We start from the raw sequence: 12,002 nt of genomic DNA, 5'->3' as shown, positions 1-12,002 counted from the left end.
TCTAGTACCCGATGGTACCTACCGATTATGTACTGACTTTAGAAAAGTGAATTCTATCATGAAAAGAGACTCTTATCCGATTCCTAGAATTGATGACTGTATTGACAAAATCGGAAATGCCAGAAATTGTCAGTAAATTTGACCTGCTGAAAGGTTACTGGCAAGTGCCATTTACCGAGAGAGTCAAAGAAATCTCTGCATTTGTGACTCCTGGTGGCCTCTTTCAATACAAAGTGATGCCGTTTGGTATGAAAAATGTTCCAGCGACCTTTCAGCGGATGTGAAGCCTACATTGATGATGCTATCATCTATAGCGACACATGGGAGGAACATCTCCAAATCATGCGTGCATTCTTCGACATTCTGGCAAGAGCAAATTTAACAGTGAACCTTGCGAAGAGTGACTTTTGTCACGCTACTGAAGAGTATTTAGGTCATAAACTAGATCAGGGTTATGTTACACCTGTTATAGCTAAACTGGAGGCTATTGCAAAGTTCCCGATTCTTACAAACAAGAAAGACTTGATGAGATTTTTGGGTATGACAGGCTTTTACAGAAAATTTTGTCCAAATGAAAGGTGAAGATAACGAACAGTGATCAATCTCATAACTTATATAAGCAATACAAAATATATAGTTGGGCAAATGTTTCTTCAACAGTTGGTCCACTTACCAACTTATTGCAAAAGAGGGCTAATTTTTTATGGATAGAGGACTGCGAGGAATAATTTTGTAAAATTGAGTCTGTTCTCATGAGAAGTCCAGTGCGTTCAGCTCCTGTAATGTAAGCTTACTGTAGATGCTAGTGATGTAGGAATAGGTGCTGCTTTGTTTGAAGAACATAGTGACATTGTAGATACAGTGTAGATACAGTTGTTTCTTATTTTTCAAAGAAACTTACAAAATGTCAACAGAATTATTCAACCATTGAAAAAGAGTGTTTGCTTTGTTGCTAGCTTTACAATAGCTGCAATTTAATAGCCCTATCCGATTTTGTTATTCTGACGTTTTCGGGATAGGGCTACAATTCCATAGGATTTCCGTAATGGTGCAAAATAATTTTATGAATTACCGATAATAAGCTCCGTGTATTAGTCCCAAATGTTGTTTACGCCAAAACGAGTACCGATTTTGTGCTTGGGCATGTCTAATAAAGGTGTTTTTCATTAAACATCATGTACTGCATGCAAAATTCTTCGTCTGCTCCGCCATGCTTGTTATCGCGAAATCTCGTAGGTGGATCTACTGAAAAATGTAAACAATTTAGTTACTCGAGCCACTCCGACAAAGAAAGGAAAATCATATGGTTGCAGATAGAATTTACACTCTGCTGTTCGTTTTTTAACTTGAAATTAAACCTAAACCTTTTTAATACCGACGAAATAGTTTTCTCCTCCGTACTTGTCCATTGATGTAAATACTATCTTTTATGTCATATGCAAATAACAATCGGCAGTTGAAACTTCAGTACATCAAACATGGCGCACAAATATGAATCGAGAAATGGAATATATCGAAATTGCTGAAAACGGTAGAATAGAGCCTCACAAATCGTAAATTGCATGTTATAAATTCATATATTGACTAAGAAACATAGAATAACATTTTATTTACGTAAAGAAAGTCAGTAAATGTTTAGAATGGTCGAGGGAGTGAATCACTCCCGCATTTGCACCATTACGGAGATCCTAAGGAGTTTCTTAAAATGCTTAAAATGCATGAAAACATGATTAGAAACACCTTCGCCTGCTTCGAGTTCTATCGAGAAAACATCGTCAACTTCGATTAATGAATTTACAGTTGTACGTGTATATGAGTAAGAATTCCAACAACCAATCAACTTAATGATGCCTCTCTGGCCAGGCAGTGTTTTAAATTCATATATTCGTCGTCTAATAAGTCGGTAAAATGAAGAGTTTTAAGAGCCTACCTTTGTTTGGAACTGCCGTCTGCCATCTTGTTTTGTCCAATCCTGCACGCGATCATGACAGTGACTATATATACACACTGAAATTCTTAAGATAAAAGAAGTTCTAGTTAGACATTTTTAATGCATTTTGGGTTTTATTATACTTGGAACTAGGATTTTCGAATTCTATTTGTGTGTGTGTAGATTCTGTTTGAATTTATTGTTCAACTACCGTAAATTAGTATTTCGCTATTGCTATGTAATTATCTTTCAATTACTAATTTTAAATAAATCTTCTTAATTGTTGAATTGTCTTTTGTTAGTAAATTCTGCTGCGCCATATTAAGGGTTTGTTCTGACCCATAACAGTACCATCCTTGTTCATGAGATATTTACCCTTACCTGCCTCCTTAATTATTTGCAATATCCCTCTACTTCCCCCGTCGAGCTATTTTTATAATACAATACAGTATCACGTCCATTTATTCCTCTTAACTATAACTCTTCAGTTTTTTGTCGAAACAACATTAAAAGCATTAACGTCTTAATTTCCTCGAGAGGGAAGGTGGGCGGGTGAGGTAGGTAAGTGTAAATATTTCATGAACAAGGATATTACCCACAAAAATCCAAGTTCATTTCAATATTTCCACTTACCTGCCTCCTTAACTATTTGTAAAAGAATTTTCAGTCCGACTTGGGGGTGGGAGAGGAAAGCCAAAGTTTTCTGATACAAAATCATATTTATCTATCTATGCTACCCTCTCATTGATGAATCTAACATTGCTGCTTTGGCAAATAAGGACTGATGATCCGGTACATCCTTTACATAAAATGATATAAATGTCGATTCTGGCGCCCAGTGTGCTGCTCGCAATATTTCATCAGCTGACACACCACAAAACAAGGCGCCCAAGAGTTGATAATCGTCTAGTATCATGAACTCTGACAATTTTCAGCGTTTCTGATTCTGCGTTCTCATAAGCAAAACGAACCATACTAACAATCCATATGTCAATCATATTTTTTTTATCCTTCTTTGTGGTAATTTTGTTGATATGTTACAAAACAACCTATTAGACTTCCGAATATTTTTCTTCCTTTCAATTTCGTAGAGATCTGGGTTAGAATAGATCCTCGGTACTCCTTGCTTGTCGTATGAAGCGACTAAATGGGGCGGTCCTTCGAATGAGACCGCAAAAACCGAGGTCCCGTGTCGCAGTAGGTGTGGCACGATAAAGATCCCTCCATGCTCAAAGGCCGTAAGCACCGAGCATAGACCAAAATTTCCCAGCCCTTCATCGGCAATGGTGACGTCTACATGAGTAAAAGATTCTCAAGAGGTACGTTACACAACAATCAATCAACCGATCGTCCTTTCAATATAAATCTTCAAGGCACGACAAGGACATGGATTCAAGTCTTCTGAATCTGTAGCATATAAATCAAAGGCAGGAATAAAAAGAGGTTTCCAAGGTGTATTTGATGTTTGTGTTTTTGCTAGTGCAAGGTGAAGATAACGAACAGTGATCAATCTCATAACTCCTACAAGCAATACAAAATAGATAGTTGGGCAAACACGGACCCCTGGACACACCAGAGGTGGGATCAGGTGCCTAGGAGGAGTAAGCATCCCCTGTTGACCGGTCACACCCGCCGTGAGCCCCATATCCTGATCAGGTAAACGGAGTTATCCGCAGTCAAAATCAGTGTGCCAAGAACGGCTTAACAATCGGTATGAAACACGTCAGACAGCATTTGACCCAATGCGAGGTTGTATTGACGAAGTAGATCGTTATAACGACCATAGAATTTGCGAAATGCTGACTTCAATCGAGACAGTTGAAATCCCTGTACCATCAACTTGTTTGTCAGTAGCTTACCTCGATTTAAAAACTGACTATACCCAGAACAAGCTCTTGCATATCGAATCAGTTGAGATATATAAACACCATATGCAGGTGATAATGGAATATTGCTACATAGATATGGGAAGTTGACGATGGAGAAGCTGAAATCATCCCGTTTGTCATACAGTTGAGTTGTCAGTTTGCCGTTAATGTCTACTTTCAATAAATCTATATTTGGTAACATCTTAATTCCTTTCCTTTCTATTCTAAAAATGACCTTCATCCAAAGATAGGCTATGAATTTCACTGACTCTGGAAGCTAAAGCAATTGCCACCAGGAACACAGTCTTTAAAGTCAAAATTTTTAAATCCACTTTATCCAGTGGTTTAAATGTTCCTTTTGTCAATGCTAATAAAACAGTGGTAAATTCCAATGACGTATAGAAGGTTATTTATTAGATAATCCTTTTAATAAAGATAAAAGCTCTGGACTTCAACCAATACTCTTCCCATTCTGATGAACTATACATGTAACTATTGCCGACTTGTATCCAGCTATAGTCTATGGTTTACACTTCCTCACTCCTCCTAGGCACCTGATCCCACCTCTGGTGTGTCCAGGGGTCCGTGTTTGCCCAACTATCTATTTTGTATTGCTTGTAGGAGTTATGAGATTGATCACTGTTCGTTATCTTCACCTTGCATTGAAAAGGAACAGCTACATGTATTTTTGGAATAAGTGCAACAATGGGACTGACACCATGTTCTTCACACCAGCCATTATATATTCTGATTCTTGCATCATAAACTGTTTGTGTAGAAGTTTTTCTGACATTTGTCATAACTTTTGCAATTTTTTCTGAAAATCCTTTTGACTTGTGATGTAATTTGACAGTTTCCATGTTACAAGATTGAGTGTTTCTGGATTTTGATGAAACATTTGATTGTGATTTTGAGATAATAGATTTGGTCACTGTGGTAGTTTTATTAGTACATCGATGAGAAGGTCTATCATTTGAGGATACCACGACTGCTTCGGCCACATTGGAGCAGTGAGCAAAATGATGCTTGTATCTTCCCGAATCTTTTGCAATACTTTTGGAATGAGAATTGGAGGAGGGAATGCATAAGCATATATCCCTTACCAACTGATCGACAGAGTATCCACTTGAAATGCATTCGTGTCTGGGAATGCACAGCATGCAGTATATTGGTAACTTCTTGTTCTGATCTGTTGCAAACATATCTATGCAAGTTTCCATCTGTTGAAACAACAGATTCACCACTGTATTGTTGAGTGACTATTCCATTATGCGTACTTTCCTTCCTTGAGAAAGTGTATCTGCATAAAATTCTTCTTCCCTGGAATGTGTACAGTCCTCAGTGAGACCCTGTGTTGAATGCACCACTGGAACAACTCCCACGTCAGATAACACAGTTCTGCAGAGCGCGTCTCTCCCTGTTTGTTTATGTAACTTATCACTGTTGTGTTGTCCAATCGTACAAGGATTACTTTCTCATTTATCAAATGCAATGGCCCTTGTAGGGTTAAGTGCACCAATCTATGTGTCTCTTTTGGTATTGGGTGGGTATACCCCTGAAGTCTCCCAATCCTCCGGATGAGCTCCCCAAACGTGTTTTGACGCATCTGTTACCAATGTCAGCTGATGTGATGGGTCCTGTAATGCAGCTCCTTTGAAAAAAAAAATCCCGACTCGTCCACCATTTTAGATGTATAAAAACTGGACAAATCATTATCACATGTGTAAGCGGATGAATATTCGGCCTCCACAAGGCCAGTAGACTCAACTGTATTGGCTGCATGTGCAATCTGCCTAGTGGAACAAGATAAATACACGAAGTCATCAGACCTTGTAGTTTGAGTATCACTACAGCTTAGGTGTATTGTTGTTCTAATTGAGTCTGCACTATATCTATCATACTCTGAAACCTGCACTCCGTAGGCATTGCCACACCCTTTTCCAGATTGAAATATGCTCCCATATACGTATTCTATATGTTGGCATGGAATGAGAGACTTCTTGAGATTGACTAAACACCCCAGATCCTGGACTAGTTGTAACGCATCATCTCGCTGGTGAAGAAGAGTTGTTTTGTCTGAGTTGATCAACAACCAGTCGTTTAGGTGCACATTTCAGTGACAGTAGGTGACTCACAAATTAATCCCTCAACCTGCGTTCGAAATCTTGGTGTCATGTTTGACTCCAAGATGGATATGGAGAAACAAGTGACGTCAGCAGATCTTGCTATGCACAGTTGCGGCAAATACATCAGAAAATATTTAACAACAGACGCAAACAACTAAATCTCTTGTGAACTCCCGAGTTACATCAAGGTTAGATTACTGTAACGCTCTCCTGGTTGGTGTTCCAAAGACAGTCTTGAGCAAGCTCCAACATATTCAGAACACTGTCGCACGTCTCATATCTAGGACCTCTCATTACAACCATATCACTCCAATACTAAGAGAATTACACTGGTTACCTGTGCAGTATAGGACACAATATAAGATACTTACTTATACTTAAAAAGCCTTACGTGATGAGTGCCCAATTTATATCAAACGATTACTAGAAGTATACTAGCCTACCCGAAATCTTAGGTTTATAAAACAATCGGTCATTCTAGTTGTTCCAAAAAGTCGAACCGTTACGTACGGGGATCGGTGTTTTAAAACAATAGCTCCAAAACTGTGGAATGCCCTTCCAGAACATGTAAGGGACTGAAAAACACTGTGCGTTCAAGAAGTCACTGAAAACACATTTTTTCCATCAAGTTTTCCAGTACTAGAATCTATTATTTCAGTCATTCGTGTTTGCTGTTTCAGTGCATTAAGATTATCTTGTCTATTTGACTGTGTGTTTTAGTTTTCGAGTACCATTTTGTGATGTTTCATAAAAAAAATTCTATGTTTTAATGTATTATAACTGAGACATTATATGCTGTGTGTGAGTGTGTGTATTTCATTATTATTATTATTTTGATACGCCTTGAAACTGATGTTTATTCTTATCTAGCATATTTATGGTATCTTGTATTTTCATGTTTTATATGTACAATCAGTATAAGTACAGCTTCGGACTGTTTACATGTGACAACACCTTTTATATCATTGCTTTTTAATGTTTTATTTATTTTCTAAGTCTTACAATGTATGTGTATAACATTCTGTTCTAAGGTATATATGCATTGTAAAACACCTTTGAGCGTACATAGTGTATGAAAAGGGTGCTATATAAACATGGTATTATTATTATGAAAATTTAAATGGCCATCTTTCTTGAATATGCTGCAAAAAGCCATTAATTTTATAAAAATTCTTGGAGCAGAACGAAGTTCCTCGGAATTGATAACTGTGGCCCAGAAACCTGAATCTCAGAAATTTCTTATAATATATGTGTATTGGAACATGGAAATAAGCACCCGTCAGATCCCATGAAATTGCGAAGTTCCCTTTCTTCATTGCCCTCATAATAGATTGAAGAATTTCCATTTTGAAATCCTGTGGAACTATCATTTGATTTAGAGGCCTTAAATTGAAAATTATCCGAAGACCTCCTTGTTTCTTTGGCACCACAAAAATTGTGCAGTAAAAGTCTATGTCTTCTTGACTGACAGGTACAATTTCTACAACATACTTTTCAAATAAAACACATTTCTTTTTAAATTCTTCTAAAAATCTACCATAACAGACTCGTGAATGAAAGGTGAAGATAACGAACAGAGATCAATCTCATAACGCCTACAAGCAATACAAAATAGAAAGTTGGGCAAACACGGACCCCTGGACACACCAGAGGTGGGATCAGGTGCCTAGGAGGAGTAAGCATCCCCTGTCTTGGTACATGGGTTTCCTTTATATGTACACCTGATTGACACTGGAATTCCAACATTAACCCGTCCTTTATGGTTTCTATTAACTATTGCTCTTCTGTGATCGAGGTCCACTTCCTGTGAAACCGTAATAAACGAACTACCTGGGGAAATTGTTTACAGTCTGAACATTTACTTCCGTGAAGCTTGAAACCTTTTTGGACCCCCAAAAGGCTTTCCTGGGAAAAATCTTTCTAGTTGGCCTGTCCTCAACGAAAATTATCCTTACCCTGCTCTGAATTCAATGAATCATCTTGCAAGAATTAGATTAGTGTTCAAAAGAATCTGATTTCCCCTTTCTACTAATCTCCATGAAGTTCTTATCCTTTGTCTTGTAGTTCTTATCAAAACCCTTTGACGTGTTGTAAACATTCTTAGTTTCTCTTGCATCTCTCAACTTTTCTGCAGATGTATACAGAGCTTCAGAATATTGCCCATTGAACAATTGACCACCACATTTGGGCAATTTAAGTAATTTCTTCTCTGTTGCATTGCTAATAAAATCCACATTTTTCAAAAACACTTTCCTACGACTCAGCACTGAATTTGCCATTATTCTATCAGTCAAATCAGCCATACTCCTGAAGCAGTTAATGAGAGTCTTAAGCCCCTCAACTCGATCATCTTCACACTCTGTCTTATCTAAATAGGTAGATACCATAGTACCATATGAAATGGCTCTGAATAAAGTTCTTGCTGAATTGTCAACATGGCGAAAGTCATGATCTAACTCCTTATGAAAGGACGAAACTGTAACTTTGGACCGTCCGAAACCACTTTTCTGTCCCATCACTAAGCCTCTCTCAGTATTGTCATCCAACTTTGGAGGATTAAAAAAAGCATCAAAGTCGTCTTTCTTTACCATGAAGGCTTTATCATCCCTGCCAACTGATCTGTTCTATAAATGACCAGAAATAGCCTCTTTCTCAACTGCTTTGATCATGTCAAGTAGAGTACCCTCTAGAGACATTTCAAATAAGAAACTTATTTTTGTCACTTTTGTAATTTAGAAGAATTGAATGATTTTGTCTGGTTTTCTAAATCATCTTCCATCTCAATATCAATAGCATGCGCTTTTGCCATGATCTTAAATACAAAAGAATTCCACTGCAGCGGATCCGAGGAAACTGGTGCACCACAAGGCACCTCAACCGGTGCATCTATACAAGTATAACCACACGTACCTGTAGAGATTGGAATCTTGATCATCACAATCCTTGCCAGGTGCATTGATAGACAACCGATCATCTACACTTGACGAAACTGCCAACATTTTGTTCATCTTAAGGTTTACACTTGTCAAAATGAGGTCGATCCAATGTGGCCGGTTTAGAAACGGTAAGCTCATTATTTCCATTTATCCTCTCATCTGGGACTACTGTAACTGATGTTCGTCTTAATAACTGTTCAAGTTGCTCTTTTACTTGTAATTGAATCACATCCCTAAGGATACTACCGATTGCGACAGGCTATCGTTATTGTTAGGGTCATTCAATTCGTTACCGGGAACTGACGCCTGTGTCCTGAATTACTGCTATTCCGCTTCCATAGACGGATTGTGGCATAGAATTGTGTTTCAAAGGTTTTTGTACATTTTTCTCAATCATTTTGTTCACTATTTCTCCCGCCTCTCCTTCGTCCATAGTTTACATGTGGTGCACGGAAAAGCCTCGTTACAAAGACGATTTTTGTAACAACTGTCGTGATTATCTAAAACATTCATCTTACCAGAACATTATGATCAATCCTTTAAATCGTTCTCTATATCTAATACCACCTAACAACTCCAAAAACACAAACGAATCAAAAATTTGCACTATATGAGGATCACATGGACTAAACCATAATGGCGTCGAGAAAAAACTGAAGTTATAGTTAAAGGGGATAACTGGAGGCGATACTGTAGTGTATTCTAAAAATAGCTCGACGCATTGTATAGGGAAGTAGAGAGAAATTGCAAATAGATAAGGAGGCTGGTAAGTATGGAGAGCCAAATTAATATAAACTCAAATAATTGAAGACATCATCAATTCATTTGATGCGTGCAACAATTCAATTAAAGATCTCTTCAAATAATTAATGATATCTTCAATTCTGAATTATTGCACGCATTAATTCTTGAGCTAAATTGATGCGCGCTTTAAATGAATTAGTGATCTCTTTAAATGAATTAATGATGTCAACAATTGAATTGATGCGCGCTACATAATTGATTTAATGTGCGCAATAATTGCTCTCTTCAATTGAATTAATGATATCTTTAATTCATTTGAAGAGAGCAATAATTCTTTTTGAGAGAGTGACTATATAATTAAAGATATCTTCAATTCAACATATCCACAATTGAATTAATGATATCTTTAATTCATTTGAAGAGAGCAATAATTCTTTTTGAGAGAGTGACTATATAATTAAAGATATCTTCAATTCAACATATCCACAATTGAATTAATGATCTCTTTAATTGAATTGTTGCTCTCTTTAAAAGAATTGATGCGCACATTGATTCCTTATACAAAAGCATTATAAATAATTAAAGATATCTTCAATTGAATTAAAGAGATCAAATTATTTATATCAACCTTTAAATTAATTATTTTGAGCAATATTTCTACGAAATTGATGCTCTCATCAATTGAATTGAAGAGAGCAATAACTGAATTAATGCGCGCATCAAATCTATTATTGCTTTCATTAATTCAATTGATGCACGCATCAATTGAATTGAAGAGAGCAATAATTGAATTAATGTGCGCATCAAATCTATTATTGTTCTCATTAATTCAATTGATGCGCGCATTAATTCAATTGATGAGAGCAATAATTGAATTGAAGCGTGCATTAATTCATTTGATGAGAGCAATAATTGATTTAATGTGCACATTAATTCAATTAAAGAGAGCAATAATTGAATTGATGATATCTTCAAATAATTAATTTCAATTATTGCTCTCTTTAATTGAATTAATGTGCACATTAAATCAATTATTGCTCTCATCAAATGAATTAATGCACGCTTCAATTCAATTATTGCTCTCATCAATTGAATTAATGCGAGCATCAATTGAATTAATGAGAACAATAATAGATTTGATGCGCACATTAATTCAATTATTGCTCTCTTCAATTCAATTGATGCGTGCATCAATTGAATTAATGAAAGCAATAATAGATTTGATGCGCACATTAATTCAGTTATTGCTCTCTTCAATTCAATTGATGAGAGCATCAATTTCGTAGAAATATTGCTCAAAATAATTGAAGATATCTTCAATTATTTGAGTTTATGTTAATTCGGCACTCCATAGGTAAGTGGAAATATTACAAGAGGCCCATGGGCCACATCGCTCACCTGAGTCACCTTGGCCCATATCTGAAGACTTTCCATATATATTTGCATGTAAAACCTTAGTCCCTATTATGGCCCAAACTACCCTTTGTAAACTTGAATCTACACTATGTCAGAAATCTTTCATGTAAATGTCAACTTCTTTGGCCCAATGGTTCTTGAGAAGAAGATTTTTAAAGCTTTTTCCTATATTTGTATGTAAAACTTTGAACCCCCCCCCCCCCCACTTGTGGCCCCATCCTACCCCCCCCACCCCCCACCCCCGGGGGGCCATGATTTGAACAAACTTGAATCTGCACTATCTCAGAAAGTTTTCTTGTAAATATCAGCTTTTCTGACTCAGTGGTTATTGAGAAAAAGATTTTAACTATATATTTGTATGTAAAACTTTGATCCCCCCTTGTGGCCTCATCCTACCCCTGGGGGCTATGATTTGAACAAACTTGAATCTGCACTATGTCAGAAAGTTTTCATGTAAAAATCAGCTTTTCTGGCTCAGTAGTTCTTGAGAAGAAGATTTTTCCTATATATTTGTATGTAAAACTTTGATCCCCTATTGTGGCCCCATCCAACCCCCGGAGCCCATGATTTGAACAAACTTGAATCTGCATTATGTCAGGAAGCTTTCATGTAAATCTCAGCTTTTCTGGCTTAGTGGTTCTTGAGAAGAAGCTTTTTAAAGTTTTTCCCTATATATTTGTATGTAAAACTTTGATCCCCCCTTGTGGCCCCATCCTACCCCCGGGGGCCATGATTTGAACAAACTTGAATCCGCACTATGTCAGAAAGTTTTCATGTTAAAATCAGCTTTTCTGGCTCAGTGGTTCTTGAGAAGAACATTTTTCCTATATATTTGTATGTAAAACTTTGATCCCCTATTGTGGCCCCATCCAACCCCCGGGGCCCATGATTTGAACAAACTTGAATCTGCATTATGTCAGGAAGCTTTCATGTAAATCTCAGCTTTTCTGGCTTAGTGGTTCTTGAGAAGATTTTTAAAGTT

Source organism: Ostrea edulis, chromosome 1 (genome assembly GCF_947568905.1).
Source record: "Ostrea edulis chromosome 1, xbOstEdul1.1, whole genome shotgun sequence".
NCBI lineage: Eukaryota > Metazoa > Mollusca > Bivalvia > Ostreida > Ostreidae > Ostrea > Ostrea edulis.
This window is presented reverse-complemented; position numbering follows the sequence as displayed.